This window comes from Sciurus vulgaris (genome assembly GCF_902686455.1).
Source record: "Sciurus vulgaris genome assembly, chromosome: 15".
NCBI classification, from domain to species: domain Eukaryota; kingdom Metazoa; phylum Chordata; class Mammalia; order Rodentia; family Sciuridae; genus Sciurus; species Sciurus vulgaris.
In genome coordinates, this window is record NC_136476.1 from 70,414,803 (window position 1) to 70,438,044 (window position 23,242).

Here is a 23,242-nt window from a genome sequence, read left to right on the forward strand (position 1 = left end):
CCCGGGGGCCGGGGCCCGGGGCGCTGCGCCACTTGAGCGCCGGGCTTGCAGGATGCAAAGTGCCTGGCACGTTTGCGGGCTTTTTGTGGGTGCAAACGGGAGGGCCGGGGTCCGGAGAGCCCCCCCGGGCGCTGCGGGGCGTGAGGAGGGCGGGGGCGGCGAGGGGGCCTTTGGGGGCCCCCACCCGGCGCCCCCTCCAGCCCCGGGCTCGGACCGGAGCCCAGAAAACAAAGCGGCGAGAGAACAGAGCAGCCATTTCAGTTTGGACAATTCACATTTTGCAAAAATGCAACCCCTTCCAGCTCTCCCCCCTCCCCCCCAAATTTGCAATTTCCCCCTGACCTTCCCAGCGCGGGGGTCCCTTATGACCCCCCTGGAGATCTCCCCCCCAGGCCCCCCATCTTTGCAACAATCTTTTTTTTTTTTTAGGCCATATTTCCCTTTCTCAATTTTTTTTTTCTAATTTTTCTTCAAACGGTAGTTTTTTCCCATTAAAACGACGCCACCTAGAGGATACTATTTTGTAAATAAAAAAAAAAAGAAATTAAAATTGAAAAGAAATATTTTTTATTTCTTATTTTTTCAAAAGTTTGCTCTACAAGGTAGTGGAGAGGAAAGGGATTCTTTTTATTTCTTTCTTGGGATGAAAATTTTCACTTTGATTCTGGCAGGGGCATGGAGACAATTTTTATTTCTGAAGCCAAATCCAGATAATATGTAAATGGAATTTAAGCTAGAATTTGAATGAATTCAGTTTTTGGAGGGAGAAAGCAAAAAACCTTCTAAAAGCAAAGTCAGTTTGACTACCCAACGCATTTTAGTTTGAGAAAAAAACTAACTGGAATGAGGGAAGGAGGGAAATTGTTGAGTTTAAGGAAAACTGGGAGAATTGGCTTTATGAAGCAATTAGAAATCGTACTTCATTGTAATTTGGAACTTGTTTAGCTCAGCGGGCAAAAATGACTAATTTTACCATTTGGCAATATTTAAAGTTTTTCTATTTCCATGAAAGAAGGATTTAAAAGAAAAATAGACCCTAAAATGTTGGCTTTGGACACACCCAAAAATTGTAGTTTTTTTTTTTTTTAATTTTGTATTTACATTTTACTGCATTTAAATCCTAAGATTAAAAAAGGAAGAAGAAGAAGAAAGAAAGAAAAGCCAGAAACTGTAAAAGTTAGAGTGAAAACCTGTCTTTCTTTTTTCTGTATTTGTTGGGTTTTGTGTGTGTTTTTTTGTTTTGATGGAATAATTAAGACTGTTTTCTGATTTTTGTTTCCTGAAAGGTCTAGCCATTTCTTTTATCTTGTTGTTTTATCCAGAAAATGTCAGGAACCTTTATTGAGCAATATTCAGTGGAAAAAATGTAAATTCATATATTATACAAACTGAGTAGCCCACAGATTTGTAGGCGAGACCGCCATTAAAATAAGATATGCATAATTAACATTATTATGAAAAAACTAACAGTAGATTCACAGAAGCCCATTTTTTATGACATGCAACTGAATCAATTGATGGAGACAAGGATTGAGGAATCCTTGGTAAGGAAGAAAAATTTTCCTTCTCTATGCTGTTCACTCTTCCAGTTTGAAAAATTTATTATTAAAAAAAAATTCCAGATTGGTTTCTGGCCTCTTTGATTGTGATGTGGGTTTGGTAGTTGATTAGCATTTGGTATTTTTCAGAAATTTGATTACTTTCAGAGGGGGAAGAAATCCATTAGCTTTGATCATTTGATGGGGGGGGGGGGTTGTGGCAAAAAAAAAAAAAAAAAAAGCACAAATTTTACTGACTAAACAAAAAAAATTATCTTTTTATCAAGAGGGAAGGACTGAGAGATGAAAATTCTGATTCTTATCCATCTTCCCCAGTAGGACACTTGGCTGAAGAATTAGGGTAAAATACCAATTGATCTAATGCTAGCAGCAAAATTATTTTTTTTAAAGGAAAATAAAAATCACAATACAAAAGCCAAACCCAGAGGAATGTGCCTTTGGAATAGGAAAGCATCAGTGCAAACAGTATTTCATGTGGAGTTTTTGGCCTTAAAATGAATCAAATGAAGGTGAAACAAAAAAGAAAAAAATTTTTTTTTCAGAAGATAAATATTGACTGAATTAAAATTTGACAGATAAAAATAAGATTCCTATCCCAAGAGGAAGAGTGATTTGTGATAAATTGAACTTACTGGGAATTTTGAGCCCCTGTTCCCCCACCTCCCCCCAAAAGTTATAATTTTTCTGTCTAAAAGAAGTATGTCGGTAACATTTGCTGGATGGGGATCTTGTGGGACTTTGGTTTTGGGGCTGATGGTGGGTGACATGGGGCAATGATAGGAGACCCCTAGGACCCCATAGCTAGCCACTAGCTGGTCTTGGAAGAACTGGTGGCCCCAGTCTGTTGATCCCCAATCCTGCTTTCTGAAATTGGATTTCTGAGGGTTTACTAATTCTGTGAAATGTATTCAACAGTGGCACAGGTTTGACATTTCCCATCATCGCCATTGCATTTGGAAGATTTTATTTTTTTAGTAACGAAATCCTTCAGGGCTGACTGGTCATATCTTGACATATTTGGAATGAGTTTTTTTTTTTTTTTTTTTTTTTTTTTTTTTAAAGTAGCATAATTAAAAAAATTTTTTTTTTCTGTTGAATTATTTAGGCCGATGCCTAGGACGGTCAAGGAATTTGTAATTTCCAAGGGCGCTGGAGGCCTCATGAGACAGTAGGCCTGAGTGGAGCCAGGATGGAGGAGGATTGACTGGGGATGGTGGGATGGGGCTTCTGAGAAAAAGTCAGGGTTGTAGATAACAGGTAATTTCTGGTGCAAGGAATTAAAATATTGCAGCACGTCTCTTTGTGTGTCCTGGAATCTCCTGACACAAAACTCAGATTCCTTCTTTCTGTTCTGCTTGAAATTTTGTTCTGTTGTTAGTCTAAAAGGACTGAAATTTGAAAATCATTTGTTTCTGTAGACCTGTTTCTTTCTTTCTTTTTTTTTTTTCTTTCTGTTTTTACAGAATTGGTTATTCTGGTCATGTTTGTTGTAAAGGAAATAGAAGTGCATGATGGTCCTGCTGGGCGGGGCCAGTTTCCTTTTGTTTCTATTGGTGTCTCTGGATTGAAACCTGACCTAGGCCCTGTCTCTCCCACCGCCTCTTTTAGATGGAAGTATGATCAAAAATGGATACAGGAGCTAATTTTTATGAGCCTGGTTTGCTCATCACATTTTCTTATAATATTGGGCAAAAGATCTGGCAAATTGGACTTGAGGGGTGGTAATTTGATGATGGCCTGAGTTATTTTGGTGAAAGATCATTTATACTCAGTTCCACAGTGGAGACTCTTATTACTTAATGTTTTGCTTTTCTGCCTAAGGAGGTTCTTTTTTTTTTCCTTCTGTAATAAGGTTTGAAATTTCAAGGGCTGGCTTTGTAGCTTGACTTTGGACCAAGCGAGGAAAAGGGTTGGCTTATACTTTTAGCCCTGCACAGAGGTGAACTCGAACAAGGGTTCTTGCTTTTGCAGGAGAGCTACAAAGATGGCTGGTCAGCGCGAAACTGACCTCTCCCTGGTGCTAGAAGATAAACAGCCAAGGGCTTGTTTCTGTTGAGAAATAGTTTTAAGCTCCTCCAATGTCACTTTCTTCCCTGTCTTTGAGTCAGCCCTTGGCGTGCAGCTTCCACTGACCTTAGAATCCTTATCTTCTCTTCCGTGGGCGATGAGAACTTCCTTGCCGTGTTTGACCAGCTATATGTAAGCTGACTTTTTGTGGTCATAGGAAATTTTTGGTTTTTCCATGTTCTTTTTAAAAAAAAAATTACTTTAGATGTTGATAGACCTTTATTTTATTCATTTATTTATATGTGGTGCTGAGGATTGAACTCAGTGCTTCATGCATGCTAGGCTAGCGCTCCACCACTGATCCACAACCCCAGCCCCTCCATGTTCTTAAAATGTTTCATGTCTGTTGTGTCTCCTTTCTGGGGATGTGAAGAAGTGGCTTTGTGGATACTCAGGAGCCCTGGTCTCTCAAGGTCTTGCTGTGTGACCTTGGGCAAATCACTTTTTCCTACCTCCTCAGGAAACATGATTGTGTTTGCAAAACGAGCACTTTGGATCAGATCAAGGATAGTAAGAAATAGGTTTCATTTCTGATTCTGACGCCAAGGAATTGGTTGTGGCTGCCTGGATCGCTGTGTTTAGAAGGGTTCCAAGGTCACATTCTGATTCCTGAATGCTGGAGAAAGGTGTGGTGGTCAACTGACAGTGAAGATCAGAGTGAGGAGAGCGTCTCTTAGTCACCGTAGGCAGAGGAGACCATTGTGGTCCACTGATGGATTGTGAAATCAACTTGGAGATTCACAATCAGCAGTAAAAGAGAATAGAATAGGATAGAGTAGAATTGGATAGAATAGGAGAGGGACAAAAATAGTGGAGGTGCAGCCTGGGGCACAAGCAGCTCTTCTCACATCTGCAGATGGTCCTGTAGGTGTGAAATACCTTTTCCCCCAGGGGCGGTAGTGAAGGAGTCAGAACGTATTGGACCAAGTGAGCCACCGGCCATGTGCTACAAGCATGCCATGTTACTGCTTGTGCTTTCTTTTTTATTATTCAGTTGACTTAGGTGAACCCTGCGGGGTAGGTGTCTTGTGCTGCTTGTCTCCTGGCTGAGCTCTCTTTAGGGGCCACCTATGCCTGGTGGGGTCAGTCATGCGTCCCAGCTTGCTGGCCTGGGAGGGGACTGGAAGGGCAGGTACTGGTTGGAAGGCAGCATCTTTGCTAGGTTCCGTGCTTGGAGAGGAGATTGAAAGTGGTGCGGGGTCCCCACCGTGGTGGGCAGGACAGCTGTCACAGTTACTTTTATTCTCCTTTTGTACTTCACATTGTCAGCGAAAGATTTCTGGAGTTAGTCTGCATTAGTGTTGTATTTAAGTTTTAATCAGCCTGTATGTTGAGGCTGTATTTCTGTGAATGAACTTCCTCCCTAACTCCGGAATTGCTGTCTTCATCTTGTCTTTTAAATGTGGGAGAACAGTGTGGTCCAATGCAAATACAATCCAGACCACATATTCGAGCCGCACAAGCTCGAATTCCTGGTAGCATATTAAAAAAAAAAAAAAAAAAAAAAGCCAGTGACATTGACTTTAGTAAAGTGAATTTGTTTAATCCAGTATTTGTACAATATAAAAAAATTATTAATGTGACATTTTACATTCCTCTGTTTTTGAGGGGATATTAAGTTTTTGAGGTTCGGTGTGCATTTTAATCCTTCAGCACATCTCGATACTCACTAGCCAAGTTGCGTGTGTTCAGAGCTGCGTGTGGCTAGTAGCTACCGTATTGGACAGTGCAGGGCCAGACCAGCGTTTGCTGCCCTCCTCAGCCTCGGAAGGTTAGCAGCATCCTTCCAACCCTTGTGGTTTTGTTGGTGGCGCTTTCCATCCGAGTTCCACCTGAGGGCCTTTCAGACTAGTGGTGAGAGGCCCATCCATTTAGCTCCTCCTGACTGAAGTGGGCCACAACTGGTGTCCTTTGCCCTGAAGCAGAATGCAGCTACAGCCAGAATGCTGTAGCTGGAGATGACAGACGATGCCTAGAAACTCCAGGACCATGTGTTGCCCTGCCTGCGCTGCCGGAGTTGAGAAGTATGGGGTGGGGGCAGGTGTTGGAGGTGGGTTTTAAGTGAAGTCTTGCCAGAAAGAGGGACGAAGACACAGAGACTGCAGGACCAGGGGTGGAATCCAAGGGGAGGGAGGGGCTCAGGGAGAAAAGAAGTCCATTGAGAAACTCTACGTGGAGCCACCAGGAAACTTCCCCAGGGTGGGCCTAGGGTCAGACACACAAGTTTCCTGGTGTTCACCCCAGCTGGCAAAATGGGAAGCTGGATCTGAGGTCTGCCAGACCAGAGTTTGAAATCCAACTCGTGGTGAGGTTCGCCTTGTGCTGCTTTGGGAAAGTCACTTCTGGTTTTGGAACCACAGCTTCTGCTGTGAGAAAGGGGGAGAAAGGGGGAGAGAACGATCGATCCTGACCTTGGAGGGCGTTTTACCCGGCCAGGCCGAGGCCCCGCGAAGGTGCTCAACACTTAGGTTGACTCTTGACCCAGTGGCCCGTGGGTCTCCATCTGGAGCACTTAGGGTAGTTCTGGAAATGTGGTGGCCTCCAGTGGGCAGAGTCAGGCCACAACAGGATCAGTACACTTGGTGGTGTTGTTGCTGTTTTCCAATAGCCTGGGACAAGGCTTTGTCGTCAGAGGGTTCTTGATGCTCAGATTCTGGGGACGGTCTAGCTCCTGAACGTTTCTGGGTTTGTTTCTGAGTCCCTGGTGCAGTCTTCAGAAGGGCTGAATCCTAATCACCCTGAGCCCCTGCCTGTGGGGCCCTTTCTCTCCTGAGGTCTCTGCTGCATGAGAAATGAGACCCTTGAGACCAGCCTCGCGTCTTCCCCAGATGGTTAATCTCCACCCTGGACTTCCTGAATCCCTGACAGTCAGACCAGAGCTGGTGGTGTGCCTTGGTTTCTCCATCCAGCTGGTGACTTGCTTGAGGCTAAAGACCAGGGCTTATTCATTTTAGGGTCTGGCACAGAGCAGCAGCTCAATAATACTTGATGACTTAATTTGATTTTTGGAAATAGCGCAGTTGGATTTGAGTGCAGTAAGAGCGGATGACCAGTTTGGCTGTCTGATCCAAACTAGTGTCTTCTTAGGGAGCCTTAAGCAACATTTTCTTACAGCTGACTCTCAAGCCCATGGCTTCCTTGGATTAGTAAATCCAAACCAGGCCCTTAGGTGGAGGAAATGCTCCTTTGACTTGACATGTCTTAGGGAGTTTTTCTTTTTCTTTTTTTGGTACTAGGAATTGAACCCAGGAACATTTTACCACTGAACTGCATCCCCAGTCCTTTTTACTTTGTGTTTTTAGACAGGGTCACACTAAGTTGCCTAGGACAGTGCTAACTTGCTGAGGCTGGCCTTGAACTTGGCATCCTCCTGTCCCAGCCTTCTGGGTCACTGGGGTTATAGGTGTGCTCCACCATACCCACCTCTTGGGATTTTTCAAAAAAAGTTCCTTTGGACACTTTTATCCCCACGCTCCTTGCTGGCTTTGTGATGGGTCCCCTTCAGGAATGGTGACTGGCCGGGCCATCGCATTCCTGAGCAGGTGGGAGCACCGGGTAGTGTCCTGTGTTTGTGCAGGTAGACGGTCTTCTTAACCTGGTGCCCAGGACTGGACACCTGGGGTTTTTTGCAGAACACTGGACACCAGGGTCCCTAAAAGCTTGAAGTGGCCAAATGAGTGATTTGATGTTTAACCAGACCTTGTCTTTGGTCAGGTTCTGGTCTGCAGATGCCAAAGATTCAAGGAAAGTTTATGGGAGAACACTGAGAACATTCTGTTTATTTGCTTAATTTTTTCTTCTGTGAAGTTTTGCTTAAAACAGCACCGTTCTTAGCAGTTTCGGACCCAGTTCAGCAAGGTGGCACGGACTGCCAGTTTAAGGTAGACCAGGTGTCCTTAGTGTTCACTTTCCCACATTTCCACATTTTTGGAATGAAGATCTATAATAGTTGTGTTCTTTTAGCAAACAGTTATTTTCCTTCTCATGAAGCGGCTGGTGTCTGGATGTGGCTGCTCCACCTGTACCTCACGGCGGGACTCCACCTGGGGAAAGCCTCTGGGCCTCTGACTGAGCCCCTTCCCTCCTCGTCTTTGGGTGGCATTTTCATAATTGTACTATGGCCTTGATCTCTGGAAGGTGTAATGGCCTCCACAATGAGTGTTCCCTTCTGGACCGCCACCTGGACGAGAGGGCCTCACAGTTGGGAAACACCAGGTTTACGTTTCCCGAGAGCAGAAGGAACAGGTGGAGGTTGGAGGGACAGACTTGACCCCCCTCCTGGCACCACCACTTACTCATTTTGTGATCTTGGCTAGGGTACTCCGCTGTCCTGCACCTTATCTGCCTTATCTGCCGTGTGGGGGTGATAATCTGTTCCAGTGATGGTGGAGATCACAGTGCTGCACAGGATGGTGAGATGAGATAAAAGCTTTGTACCAGGCAGGCAGAGTGTGAATCTGTATGTCATCTGTGTGTGTGTGTGTGTGTGTGTGTGTGGTGTGTATGTGTGTGTGTGTGGTGTACGTGTGTGTGGGGGGGTAAATAGGTAATACACATGTTGCCACTTCCCATTTTCAGGCCTGTGGCAGACATTACTAGTCGATCATGGTATTCTTTTCCAGAGTCTGGCCAGTGGACTCAGAGGGCCTCCCAAGAGGATGCTACCAGTCTGTGATTTACCAGGAGACGCGAAGCCAATTGGTCCTTCCTGATCTAGTCATTCCACCTCCCAACACACACTCACCAAGAAACTGAGGCTGGGGAAGGAAGGCAGAGTGATTTGCCCAAAACCTTGGTTTTTAGGTGGAGGTGGGATTAAAAGCCTCAGACTTCTTAACTCCTCCGCCAGTGCTTTTCCTGCTACATACACATACATGGTGTCAAAAGGAATTAAAGTTAATTTGGTCTTGAGAAATCCTGGCTCCTCCCTTCCTTGTTATAATTAGATACCCTTGGGGCTGTCATCAAAGCAGGCTGGATGACCTGCTTCTCTGCCTGGTCGCCGAGTGATCAGGTTTCAAAGGGGAGATGCTAGGGGTGGGGGCCGCAGTGGCCATGGTGGGAGGGGACGTCCCTCCCTGCTGGTACAGTACAGAGACAGCAAGAGGAGCCAGGCAGGCCCTGTCCCGTCCCCTGCTCAGGGCCTGGGCTCGTGAGCATTTGTCCTTACCCACTCTGAGACCCTAGCCGAGTTTCTCAGTTCTTCCGTATCTTAATTTCTGCATCTGGGAAATGGGCTGGTAAGACTCCTTAGGAATGAGATAACAGATTTGAAAATACTTTTTTTAAAACTCTATAGCCCTGTATATCGTGTTGACGTTTGTAATTGGTACTGATCCCTGACTGTTAGTGCCATGTTGGGTCAGTGGTGGGCAGAGTGTGTAAGCTGACAGGCACAGGCTGGGGCATAGGTGCCTCCTCTCCTTGTGTTTTCTCTCCTTGCCAGCCTAGGGTTTAAAAAGTTTGGAATCTGGGGGCCTTTCACAGGGTCCGTGCTGTTTGAAAGCACTGTGAAGTCTTAACTGTCCCTGTGATGGTGTTTAGAGATAGGGTGGCTGGCCCCACCCGTGTGACTGAGGACGGGGACCCCGACACAGCCTTGGTCTGTTCCGTGGGAGGACAGTCCACCGTTGCCCCCCAGACCTCCTGCAGGCATCCCGTGAGCGAGAGACTGCATGCTGCTTCATGAACAGCCCAGAGCTGGAGAAGCGTGTAGGCAACAACTCCTTAAAAAGGAGAGGAGGGAGGCCGAGGTGAGGATGGTATTGAGTCGACAGAAAAATGATATAAATATTTTGGCTGACGAAGCAGAATGGTGCTTCGTGTGAGCTAAAGAGAATAAATGGAGTCAGGTGACCCTTGGTTTCCCAGTCTGCTGGAGAAACGCAGGAAGACCTGGTCAGGGTCTGCTCTTTGATTCCCAGGGGCCAGCCTTGGCCCTGGGTGGGGACCTGATGGACCCCAGGGGTGGAAATGCCTCCTGCAGCATGAAGGAGGCCCAGGGCTCTGGGCACGTCCCTGGCTGGCTGTTTGCTGGTAACTCAGAGCCAGAAGCAATTCTGGCTCTGCGCTGGAGTTTCGTTGTCCCAGAGAGCGGGCCTAAGGAGCTGGCCGTTCTGCTCTTGGCTGAGTCCTGTTGTACAGATTCTCATCTACCTCGACCTTTTTCTGAAAAATCTGGGGAGAGAGGGTGAGGGTGGGAATTTTTTTCAGAAATTTTGTGGAGAATTTGTGTTTTGATTTACTTTGGGCTCGAGTTTTGTGAGTCAAGTGGATGTAATGAGGACACTTGGAATGCCCAGAGAGAGAGAGGAAGACATTTTTGGATGCTGGGGAATTTTTCTTTTTTTTCTTAATTTCATCAACTGGGAAAAATAACTATAAAAATTTAAGTGTGTTTATGTGGGTGCTTCTTATAATGTGTACTGGAAAAGCAGAAAGTGAAACTGATCTGAAATAAAACTGAAACTGGCCTGAGATGAGGCCTCTGGGAAGGGAACCTTCCCCAGGGTGCTGCAGGCCTTAGGTGGAATTTGCTGTGAGGCTGGTCTTTTTATCTGAGGAGACTAGAGCTCAAAGGCCCCAGAGTTTATCCAAGCCTCTGCTGGCCAGTACATTCTGGAAACTGCTAGCCGCGTGTGGCTGCTGAGAAGCTGAAATGTAGTCAGTCCACATCAGATGTTAAAGACCTAGTAGGAAGAATAAAAATGTAACAGATAATCAGCTAAAATTTTTTAAAAAAATCGGTGACAGGTTGAAACAATAATGGTTTACATAGGGTTAATTAAATAAGACATATTAAAATATATTTCATTGACTTTTTTTTTTTTTACTTAAAAAAATAATGCAGCCAGAAGGAACTTTGAAACTACCCCCCGTGGTGCATTTCATGTTTCTGTTGGACAGGGCTGGTCTAAGCCAGTCTGTTCCTTCTGTACTTGAGGAAGTGGAACCCCAGAGGTGGGGACTAGTTTGCTCAGGGCCCCACAGGAGCTTCATCAGGTACCTGGCCAGACAGGTGGGACTCAGAACGTGGCAGGAGATGAGGGTGATGTCCTGGTATGGGCATCAGCATAGCTGGGTGGTTCAGGGGCGGGGGCGAGGGAGTTTATGAGACCCGCACCCCCATACGCACCATAGAGAGGAAGGAACAGAGGTGTGGGTCAGTAATGCAGGGGAGAAGTTAAAGTTTCCCACTTTATTCACCCATCACCCTGAACACCTTGGAAGAAAATAAATCCATCAAGATGGGCAGAAACAGGTCCGAAAGACAACACCCACGATTGCCCTGCCTGCTGAAGAGTTCCAGAGCCTCTTCACTCGGGGTTTGAACCCAGGTCTTTTTGTATCAGGGCGTGCCGCCACTGGCTGGCTGTGGAGACCCAGGTCCCTCTGAGGGCTGTGCGCTTTGGGTCCTGGGCAGGGGAGTCTGGGAGCCATTCTTTTGCTGAGTCATGCTCCTCCCTGTAGTGATTTGAGAAAAAAGGCTTCTAGAAGATTCAGAGGACATGCTTTCATAGTGGGCAGAGCTGGCAGGGAGGGGACCAGCCACCTCCCGGCCTCCCATCTGGTTCAAGACCCAGAGTGGGTGACAGGCCAAGGGGCAGCAGCGCCACTAGCCTTCCAGGACAGTGCTCCTGCTGAGTGCTCCCAGAGGAGTTTGAGCCTGGTTGGAGATTCAGCCTTACACATTTTTGGTTTTCCATCGGAAAGTCTTTCTGTGGAAAGGCTGAAGTTTAGTATTCTTACCACTTTGTTTTCGTAAAATGGAACTTTCCTGCCTTGAAGTATCATTGCGTATTTGTTGAGTGCTTATTGTATGCCGTGCACCGGGCTGAGCATTTGACATCTAGTATCTCACTTAGTGCCATCACCTGGGGATTTTTTTTTTTTTTTTAATATGAAGCAGTTGATAAAATGATTGCTTCCACTCATTATCAATATTTTTCCCTCATCCCAGATTTTATGAGTATTAATAAATCTGCTATTTCTCCCTTTGCTGTTAATTGGGACATATCATCAAATTTATTGAATTTTTAAAGAGCCAAAAAAAAAAAAAGAAAAAGAAAAAGAAGTTCAAGTTCAGAGGTAAAAGGAGTTGCCCAGGGTCACACAGCTGGTGAAGTCTCAGTTGGAGTCACATTCGGGTGGGTCCATGTTGAATGGTTCACAGTGTGCTCTCCCAGGGGCAAGGTGTGTCCCGTCACATGGTAAAGGAAGGTGCAGCCGCTTGGCAGGATGTGGAGATGGTGGTTGGGCTGGGACTTGAACTCAGCTCCCTGGATACTGCTGCCCATGCCCCCCTCTTTGGCCGTGGTGGCTCGTTCTGAACCGGGACGTCTGGGGAGGCTGCTTTCCCCACGTGGTACAGCTCGTGCCCGGACTGCCTGGCTTCCGTCCCCAGCTCTGCGCGTGCCTCAGCGGGCTGGTGGCTGTGTGTTCCATGTGCTCAAAGCCTTTAATACTGCGTTTGAAAACAGTTGCAGAAGGTTTGCTGTAATTAATTACATTTGACATACTTGGAATCGGGGCCTCCTGGATTCAGAATGCAAATTTATGCCCAGACAGATGTAAGGTGCGCTGCAGCCAAGAGCTCTGGCATGGCCCATCCAGGCCGGCAGCGTGCACGCCGTCCTGACAGGAGAGTGACAGCAAGGAGAAGTGGAGTCGGGGCCGAACCCCACAACACGTGGAGCCCACGGGCTGTTGGAGGGGAAGTGACCCTAGGCTGTAGGACAGGAACCCTGGTCTCCAGTCTGGAGTGAGTCTTTCCCCCTCTGGGCCTCAGTTTCCCATGCTGTACGGCAGAGGCTTAGACTGGGTGGTGCCATTCAGGGGCAGAAGGGCAGCTGAGCTGAGACTTGGCGTGGAGGATGGCTTTGGGAAGTCCGTGCAGCTGGGCTGGTGGCGGGAGAGGACTGAAGCAGCGAGTCAGGCAGGAGGCTGCTGGAGCCCAAGGAAGGTGTAGAAGGCGAGGTGTCTGCCTGGCATGAGACAGTGCAGATTCCTGGGGCTCCACATGCAGAATTCATCGGTCAGTGCCAGTCCAGCCTCCCCCACGCACTCTCCTCACCTTCTGTAATGGCTGTAAAAGATGCTTTTTTGGGGAGGGTGGGTACCAGGGATTGAACTCAGGGCACTCCACCACTGAGCCACATCCCCAGCCCTATTTCGTATTTTATTTAGAGCAGGGTCTCACTGAGTTGCTTAGTGCCTCGCTTTTGCTGAGGCTGGCTTTGAACTTGTGATCCTCCTGCCTCGGCCTCCCAAGCTGCTGGGATTACAGGCATGCACCACCGCATCTGGCTCTAATAGATGTTTATTGCTCTGTAATAAGTTACCCCAAAACTCAGTGACTTAAAACAAGGGTACTCATGCATGGTTTCTGTGGGGCAGGAATTTCGAGTGGCTCTCTGGGTGGGCTCTGGCTCAGGGTCTCTCAGTGTCGTGGTCATGTGGTGGCCGGGGCTGGGGTCATCTTAAAGCCCGCTCCACTGTCACTGTTGCCAGAATTTTAGAGTCAGAGGACTGAGGCTAGGGCACCCTGCCCTACACACCGCTCCCCCAGCTTGGAGGCTCCACACACAGCAGGTTTTGAACTCGGCCCCTGGAGGCTGAGGAGGCTTAGGGACCAAGAGGCAAAGCCAGGCTGAGGCAGTGTCGGCCCGCAGTCCTGTGGCGTGACTGCATGGCATCCTGTTGGTGGAGGCGGTGACGAAGGTGTGCCCCAGCTCAACTCCGCTGCCTGAGGAGGAGCATCAGCATCGGGTGGGGAACCAAGGGTGCCACGTCCTGGTTTCTGGGGCGAATGCCTCCTAAGAGTTGTTTCCCCATTCCTGTTTTGTTCCCCCCATAAGAAAACAGGTTTTTTTTTCTGACTATAAAAATAACATGTTCATTACAAAAACATTTGGGCAGTACTTAAAAGGAGGAAGATTATTGTAAAAAAAAAAATCACCTGAATCCTGAGATAACACCGTTTGCATTGTGATGAACATCCTTCAAGTCCTCTCTATGTATTTAAGCGTGTGTGATTACAGTTTTATACAAATGGGATTGCATTTTACGTGCTGCTCTGTAGCTTGCTTTCTTTTTTTCTTAAACTCGAAGGGATCTTTCATGACCCGTGACTGTAGGTCTTCCTTACCACTTTGCTGACTGCCTTGCATTCCCACTCTGTGCACCTTCCCCAGTTCAGCGTCGAGTTGCACTTTCGTCCTTTCGGATTTTTCGTTACTGTGGTCGGCACATCTCTTCACCCCCAGTGCTTCTCGCGGGGGTGGTGGTCTCTGCGCCAGGACGCGCTGGGAAGCCCGTTCGCTGGGCTGCGGGGGATTTACATTCCGCATGCAGACAGGATTTGCCAAATGCTCCCCCAGGAACGTGCAGCCTGACCCTCACCTTGGGGGGGCCGATATTTTTAACCTTTGATGATCTGGTGGCCAAATGGATAAGGTCCAATATCCATTGGTATTTTTTTTATTAGCCACTTGCATCTCTTCCTCTGTGAATTGCCTGTTCAGCTGTTTTGCCCATTTATCTCTTATTTTGAAGCTCTTTGGATTTCAGAAATACTGACTCTTTGGTATTTAGTTATTTTTTTTCCCCTCCAGACCTTTTTTTTTTTTTTTTTAAACATAGTTAATATTTTTCTTTTTTTTATATATACATTTTATTTAAAGCATTTTTTTCATGCTTGTAGCATAGTTAATATTATTTAGTAACTGAAGTAGCTAAATACAATGTTGACCTTTTAAAAATATTTACTTTTTTGTTTTGGATTCTATTTTAGTTTTTTATATTTTGCATGTTTCTTAAAAAGACTTCACCACCTTAAGAATTTATAGTGAAAAGCAACTTACAGAATGGCAGAAAATATTTGCAAATTATATATATCTGATAAGGGATTAATGCCCATAACATATAAAGAGCTCCTACAGATGAACAACAAACAAATGACCATTGAAAAATGGGCAAGGAACCTGAGTAGATATTTCTCCAAAGATGTACAAATGGCCAGTAAGCATATGAAATGATACATTTCTCGGCCTTTTGGCTAAGATCAAGTGTGAAATGGTGCTGACATCATCAGTCATTAGAGAAATGCAGTTCAAAACCACAGTGAGGTACTGCTTCTGACCTATTAGTATTGATACTGTTAAAGAAAGAGAAAATAGTAAGTTTTGGTGAGAATGTGGAGAAATTGGGACCCAACTGTTGATGCAACTGCTGTGGAAAATTGTGTAGTTGCTCCGTAAAAACAAAAAACAAAAAAACAGAACAAACCCAAAACATAGAATAAACATATGATCCAGCAATTCCACTTCTGGGTATATATATATAAAAGAATTCCACTTCTGGGTTTTATATATATATAAAAGAATTCAGAGCAAGATCTGTTTGTACATCCATGTTCATAGCATCATTCTTCACGAGTGGAATCAATTGAAATATACATTGATGCAAGAATGGATAACCACAATGTGGTATATCCATATAATGAAATATTACTCAGCCTTTAAGAGCAAGGAAATGGAATCATGCCAGAGTGAACCTTGAGAACATTGAAAGGACATGTACTATAAGATTCCACTTACAGAGTTCATAAATCAAACTCAAAAACAAAGCAGATGGTGGTTGCCAGGGACTGGAGGAAGGGGAACAGGACTTGTTCACTGGTCAGTTTCCATTTTGCGAGTTGAAAAACTCCTAGAGATGAGTTGCACAGCACTTAACCCTGATGGACAGTGCAGTTAAAAATGGTAGAGATAGTAAAGAAGAAGTCAAACATTTACATAACTAACAGAGCAACACTTTATCTTCTAGGAACATGCATATAAGAAATGCTTATGAGTGTATACCACTTGATACGTCTGTAAGCTTATTTCTAATATGAAATAATTTCTAATATGAAATACCTGGAAACAGAAGGAAAGGAAGTTATAAAAATAATCATTTGTGTTCTTTCTTTAATTTTTACATAGGTTTTAATTTTTATGTTTAAATGATTTCTCCACCACGGATTTATTTGGTTTAAGGGAGGGACATATGAACTCCTTGCTGTCTCAGCAGTATTTGAATAAGCCATCTTTTGCACCCTGATTCCGGACTCTGCATTCTGTTCTCTTGATGTTTTTTTTAATGTATACTTTTTTAGTTAATGGACCTTTATTTTATTTATTTATTTATTCATATGTGGTGCTGAGGATCGAACCCAGTGCCTCACACATGCTCGGCAAGCGCCCTACCACTGAGCCACAACTGCAGCCCCTCACACTGTTTTTAATTTGATCACTTTAACACTGGAATCGTGTCTTAAGAGCAGACGTCAGAGACAGCACATAAATCACCACCCAGACTACTCACTGAGTTGGGGCAGCTTTCCACGGGCTCCTTCATGGGGTGACTTGCTGTGTTGCCACGACTGACATCTGCGGTCAGGTAGGGAGAGGCTGAGGTTCAGCGAGGCTCAGTGAAGAGGGAGCCTGGGTCTGTCCATCCCAGAACCTGTGAGCACTGTGTCTCCTGGTTGCATGGATGTCCACCCTGGGACTCCCAGAGTGCCTGGCCCCAGTGCTGTGAGGATCTGCCTATTGAACAGGAAGGGAAGCAACCATCATGGTATATCCTGAAATGCTTCCCTGACTTCAGTTGGGTATATGCTAATATTTGTTTTAATAAGTTAATTTTAAAATAGCTAATTATATTAGGAGAAATCAGGGAATAAGGAAATAAAAAAATTGTCCTAAATAAATTTCAGCCTGGGTGTGGTAATGCATGCCTATAATCCCAGTGGCTCAGGAAAACTGAGGATGGATCTTGAGTTCAAAGCCAGTCTCAGCAAAAGCAAGGTGTGCTAAACAACTCAATGAGACCCTGTCTCTAAATAAAATACGAAATAAGGCTGGGGATGTGGCTCAGTGGTTGAGTGTCCTCAGTACCCCCCCCAACAAAAAAAATTCAGCTCCCTCTTCATTAAAATTTTGGTGTACTTTCTTCTAGTTTTAAGCATCTTTTCATAACTTAAATCATATTGTGTGGGAGTTTTGCTTCTGTGCTTTCTCCATCTTTTCTGTCAAACTGAGTCTTCTAGTAGTTCTTTTTCAAGGCTGTGTAACATTCACAGAAAAGGATGAGTGTGGTCTGTTCAGCTCCTATGCTGTTGTTGGATATTTGGGTTGGTTCTGACTTTCCATTTTTATAAAATTACACTAATAAACATTTTCCCTACAAAAGATGTTTTGATACTTAAAAAACATTTCCTTTGCTGTATTCCCATAAAGAGATTACTGGGTTGAGGGTAGATATTAGTTTAACACATCTCCTTATTTCCTGTCTCTTTTCTAGCATTTATTGGTGCAAGGCCTTGGGAACTTCTGTTGACTTAGAAAAGAAACATACTAAATTTAAAAAGTGTTTTATTGACTACTGTTACGCAGAGGAATGTTTGATGAAGAACATTCAGAGAATATATGCAAAAAAGAAAAGACCAGTGATCCTGCACCTCTGATGGCTTCCGTCAGTTTCATGTCTGTCCTTGCATTATCTCATACAATTACTGATTTCTCAGTAAGCCCTTTTATTTATTTATTTTTATTTATTTGTTTGTTTGTTTATTTCCATGGTGGATCAAGCCCCAGGCCTCGTGTGTTCTAGGTAACTGCTCTACCCTTGTGTTGCTCATTCAGTAAATTGTTTTTCATCTCCTGTTTTCTTAGCCAGCATTCTGAAATGACCGGTTTTTCTGTATCTGTGCTGACAGCTCACTTTTGGATGATGATCACCTTTTGAATACGTCCATCCACCTGACCATCCGTTACATATTGGGGCCAACTGTGGGTGCCGACGCCTGATAGGAGCTAAGGTGCTGCTCTGGGTGTGAATTCTGTGCACAGTGGCGTAGGACGTTCTTTGCTGGAAGACCCATTGGTGGGCTTGCTGGAGGGAGGGGTGCACCCTGGTAAAGGGAATCCAGGTGACGCTGGGAGGAAGAAGCAGTGAGCTTGACTTTGCATTTGTGATTAGATGATGTTAAATCTGTAGCCTGCCTTGGGCAGGGAAGACAGTCTCACAGGTACTTTTCTGCCCAGTGACCGGGGTCTGTCCCTCACAGACCGGGGTCTGTGCTTCCTTATCTGACTCAGTCAAGTCTTTTCCACCCAAAGTGGGCGTTTATTTTCAAGTCTCTTCCTACATACTTGATATTTTTACTGCAACTGTGAATGGGATCATTTTTCTCATTTTATATGTTGCCTAATTAATACAGGTATATGGAAAAGCCTTTGGTTTTTATGTGCTTATTTGGTTAGTGGGTAACGTATTACTCCCTTAGTTCTGGTGATTTCTAGGTAGGCGATAATGCCATATGTAGATAATGTTCATTTTCCTTCTTCTGCAGTATTGTCCTTTCCCCACTTCTGTTATGCCCGACTGTTCTAGACCCATTTGAAAAACAGCAGGGTAACCAGAATTCTTGTCTTATTTCTCACATTAGTGGGAAGAGTGAGTGTTTTGTGATCAAGTAGGATGTTTTATTTTGGTTGCAGAAGTATATTCTTTACCACTGAATAAGCATCCTTCTGAGTTCCCGAAAAAGAGTTCTTTCTTTTTCAGATTCCGCCAGGGTGGAGGTGAGTGGTACCCCGCGGGAGGAACATCCACTTTGGTGGGTTTTGAGTTTCCTTTGCCACTTTGTGGGCCGCCCCTCCCCCACTGCGGAGCTGGTTCCTCGCGGGAGGGGGTGGGGTCGATGAATCTTTAACAAATGCCTTTTCCTTACGTATCCAGATGGCCATATGGTTTTCTTCCTTTGATCTGCTGATGTGATGAATTATATTAATAGATTTCCCAATATTAAACTATCCTGGAAGGAGCCCATTTGCGCGTGGTTTTCATTCTTGGAGTCCATCCTGGGTCCCTGTTCACTGGTGAGCTTGCCCTGCAGTTTCATCTTGAGGAAGCTGTTTTGTCCTTTTTAAATGCAGGTTATGTTCGTATGGTGGCTTATAAATTGGAAAGCTCTCCGTCATTTTTAATGACCTGGAGCACGGAGGATAAAACCCCTCCACGTGGCGTCCTCACTGGTGGAGGCTGCGGAGAGGACTGTGTTGAGGAGGATTCTGAGGTCCTGCCATTTGTAAACAATTTGGTGTGTTGTAAGAATGTCGGAAATGAGGGTTTAAGTGTGCACGCCAGATGTTTATTTGCAGTCCCTATCTGGAATGATTTATACTGCACAGGAATTATCTATCTTTTGAAAGTTTAAAATAACTTGCCATTAAAAGTCTTTATCTTGTTAAGTTTTTGGAGCTATTTTCCGCTGTACTCCTTTCTTCAGGAACTTTTTTGGCTTTGCTCTGAAGACAATTTTAATCATTTATATTTTTGTAGAAACATCCATTTCATCAGAATTTAAACTATATTTGCATAGGGCAGAATATAATTTTATTTTTAGACGTGGCCTCTGTATGGTTGTATTTCCTAATCTGATTTTTTTTGTAGTTATTGTTTTATTTCTTGGTTGAGTGACTCGTATCTGGGGTTATTGTTTTTGTATCTTCGGCCTAAATTATTTTTAATTTTTCGGTACTAGGGGAGCTTAACCACTGAGCTACATCCCCAGCCTGTTTTATTTTTTTATGTTGAGACAGGGTCTTGCTAAGTTGCTGAGATTGACCTTAAACTTGTGATCCTCCTGCCTCAGCCGCCTGAGCTGCAGGGATTGCAGATGTGCACCACTGTGCCCAGGGTCTGTCTAAATCTTTAAAGTTATTTGTCAGTTGTAATTACTTGAAATTTTCATTTTCAGATTATTGTACTTTATATTAAATAACTCTATCCTGCTTTCTTTAGATTTTTAAAATTCTTGAGTTGAATTCTTAATTCTTTTTTTTTTCCTGTGTAGTAATAAACATGTTCAATCAATGATTTCTCCTTTGAGTATATTTGGTTACATGCATAGGTCTTGCTGTGAAGTATTATTATTAATTTTCCCCCTAAGTATTCTGTAATTTTAGTTTTGATGTTTTCTTTAGCTTAAACATTATTTAAAAGCATAATTTAAATTTCTGCATGATTTTTTTTCTGATGTGTTTTTATTTTTACTTATTTTAAGATTTATTTATTTATTTTCCATACTGGGGATTGAACTAAGGCATGCTTTACCACGAGCCCCACCTCTAGCCTTTTTATTCTTTATTTCAGGACAGGGTCTTGCTCTGTGGCCCATGCTGATCCTGAACTTGTGATCCTCCTGCCTTAGCCTCCTGTAGAGCTGGAATTACATTTATTCATTTTTAGTTTATTCTATTGTGAGAAAGTTTTGCCAGTGAGTTTTTCTGTTTGTAACTTAAACTTTCAAACTTCTTTTTAAATATTGTTTTATTTGCTTGGGAGGGAAGTAATTTCTATTTTTAGGGTTTATTGTTGGCTGCATACATATATACCTCATGCCATTTGCTTTATTAATTAGATTTTTCAGATTCCCCAGAGGGGATTTTTTATTTCTAGAAATTGCTAATGACTTACAATGTGTTTTTAGATTTTTTTTAACCTTTTGCTTTGTATATTTTACTTTATGTAGTTTTATTTCTGTTATTAACAGAAATATCCCTCCCTGCTATACTTTATTGTGGATTGTACCTTTTCTGTTAAAATAGGCCTGCCTTGACCCATTTTCTGCTTTATATTTTGTTCTAGTTTTTGCCTTTAATTCTAGTGATTTTTATAAAGCACTTCCTGTTCCTCTTGTTGAAATTTACCTGCTATAGTTTTTTTGTTTTGGGGTACTGGAGATTGAACTCAGGGGCACTCTACCACTGAGCCACATCCCCAGCCCTAGTTTCTATTTTATTTAGAGGCAGGGTCTCACCGAGTTGCTTAGCACCTCGCCATTGCTGAGGCCGACTTTGAACTTGAGATCATCCTGCCTCAGCCTCCTGAGCTGCTGGGATTACAGGTGTGCACCTACATGCCCAGCTAGCTATCTGGTTTAGTTTTGCATACTTACTTTACTTTTGATTTTCCTGTAAACTTGAGGGCAAAAAAAAAAAAAAAAAAAAGTTGTATTTCTTTTAGATAACTTTTTTTATATTGAAAAGCTCAGAGTCAGAATCCGTGTTTTTTAAATATGGAATGTACCCCATTAATATGGAGTGTTCCCCATTATCATGTTTATTGTAGTAGCTCCTAACGTGCTGTGGAATTATCGTTTTTCCCCCCAGGTCTGTATAGATAAGATATTTTTGATTCCCTCTTGTGAGTGGTAACTTGGATTCACATAGCATTTGGGGGTTATGTGGTTTGTCCCTCACTCACCCTGTGGAAGTCCTGGGAGGTGATCCAGAGGCCCGGCGATGTTTTGCTTTGGTAAGATCGTCCCACCTCTCCTGGATCCTGTCTCACATTGAGTCCCGTCATGAGTTCGCCTGGAGCGTCTGGGTGCAGCTCCTCTTGGTAGGAGCCTTGCCTGGCTGTCCTTGGTCCCATCTGTTTGGAGTGGTAATTAGCCTCGCTTATCCGTATGGCCCTGTCATTTGCTTTCTGTAAATATTGCTTCCGTTTTCCCCCTTGTGTTGGTAGGTGCTCCTGGTGCGCCTCCTGGGCGTCCCTGCTGGGTTCCGCTGTCCAGTGCCTGGGCTGCGGCTGAGTCCCGAGGTGGCCTGGCTGCGCTCCTTGTGGTCTCTTCACGGTTCTCAAGCTTCCCTTTCTCTTGCTCTCTGTTCTCGTCCTCAGTTTTATGGTTCACACGGGAGGGTCTGCGGGAACGCTCTGCTTCCTACAGTGAAAGCCCCTTCTCGGACCCCTGCGTGAACGCGGGTCCCCTCTCCGTCACCCCGTTTCCTCCACCCTCCCGTTGGCGTTACGCATGCAGTACGGTTTGGTCTTGCCTCACACCCTGAACCATGCCGGCAGCTGCCTCCTCAGGCTTGAGTGGGACTCTGGGCTGGCTGTTGTGAGCTGAGGGGCAGGTTGGAGGGGGTCTGGACCAGCCTCTGGGTGGACTTCATCCGTGTGGTTTGGTGAAGCCACACTAGGAAGCGCCTGGTGGTGTAGCCCAGGTTCTTTCCTGGAGGGTCAGGGTGGGTTGGAAAGTCCCCACTGGAAGTGGCTGAGCTGCCACTGGGATTTCTCTGGCGAGCCCACCCAGGGGGTCCTGCAGGTGTTGTCCCCTCCCCTGCCCCCTCTTCTGGTTTTCATCTGCAGTTCCAAGGTTTGGAGGCCGGTGGTCCCTCCTGATGCCTGTTGCTTCCCCCTTCCCAACAACTAGCAGAAAGTCCTTGGCAGGTGGCCCCAGTGTGACGCTTAGTGTTAAGATGCTCTTTTCCAACAGTTTTTAATTGCCATTGTTTTACTCAGCTGTGACTAAAGAGCTGACCAGCACATTTGCAGAGGAGGAGAGGTTTATTTGAGGGCTCACGGTTTTGGAGGTCCTAGTCCACAGAAGGCCGGCTCCATTCCTTGGGGCTCCAGGTGAGGCAGAACCTCACGGCGGAAGAGTGTGGCAGAGGGAGGCGGCTCACATCATCAGGAAGCTGAGAGAGAGCACGTCTCCACTCTCCAGGTACAAATGTACACCCCAAAGCCACGCCCAATTCCAGTCTCCTCCAGCCACACCCTGCCACTCAATTAATCACATCAGGGATTAGTCCACGGATTGGGTTAAGACTCTCACTTCTCCTCTGAACCTTCCTGCGTTGTCTCACTTGTAAGCTTTTTGGGGGACACCTCACATCCAAACCATAGCAGCCATAAAACACACACATGTAATTTGCTGCAGCCTGGACCAATTTAAGTCCCGTTGGAGACTGGTGGGCATGTGGTGGGTACATTCACATTACCGGCGCTCCATCTTTTCATCTTGCACAGCTGAAAATCACACTCGACCTGCCACTCCCCATTTCTCCCTCCTTCCCACCCCTGGAAATCACCATCCGCTGTCTGTCTGTGTGACTGACAGTTCTGGGGACCTCACAGACATGGAATAACGCAGTATGTGGCAGCACGTGGGGTCCTCCTCCTTCCCCTTAGCATCCATTTCAGCCTGATCTGTGGTGTGGCCCCGACAGGCGTCCCCTTCTGAAGGTCAGGTCATTCTGCCACGCCTGCTTATCCTTTCTTTCCTCAGTGGACCTTTGAGTTGCTTCTGCCTTTTGTCTGCTGTGAACTTGGGTGTGCAAATAGCATCAGGAGACCCTGCTTTCGGTTCTTCTGGGGTATACCCAGCGGTGGAATGACTGGATCACATGGTAATTCTGGTTTTTATTGATGCAGGAAACTGCTGTTTGTAAATTTGATTGACCAACACTTATGCAAGTAGTTAACCTCTTCATTACTTGGGGCTGTGCGGGAATTCTTCCATTTCACGGATGAATAAACTGAGGCACAGAGAGGACCCATGACCTCTCTGAAGGGAGGCAGTGAGCGAGTGGCAGAGCTGGGACTGGAACTCAGGCTCCTGCCTCCCAGCTCGGTCCTCCCTGCCTCTGTCCCCAGGAGCCCAGCCTCATCGCCAGCCCTCCTTAAGGGCAGAGTCACCTCTTTTTGTCAAGCTCTGATCTTCCTCTCATTCCCTTTTTGTCATCCTTCTGACAGCCCCAGGTTGTCTTGCCTCTTGG

At 45.1% G+C, this 23,242-nt stretch overlaps 2 protein-coding genes across 8 annotated transcripts in view; both read left to right on the forward strand.

The window, feature by feature from the left end:
• Window positions 1–5,663, forward strand: part of RGS3 (regulator of G protein signaling 3) — a 363,854-nt gene extending 358,191 nt beyond the window's left edge. For both annotated transcript variants that reach the window (XR_013759697.1, XR_013759698.1), the window contains one exon: window positions 5,649–5,663. The gene's annotated coding sequence lies outside the window, so the exon portion shown is untranslated. The remainder of the gene's footprint in view (window positions 1–5,648) is intronic.
• ZNF618 (zinc finger protein 618) overlaps window positions 1–23,242 on the forward strand; it is a 158,247-nt gene that overhangs the window by 243 nt on the left and 134,762 nt on the right. The gene's annotated exons all lie outside the window — the stretch shown is intronic.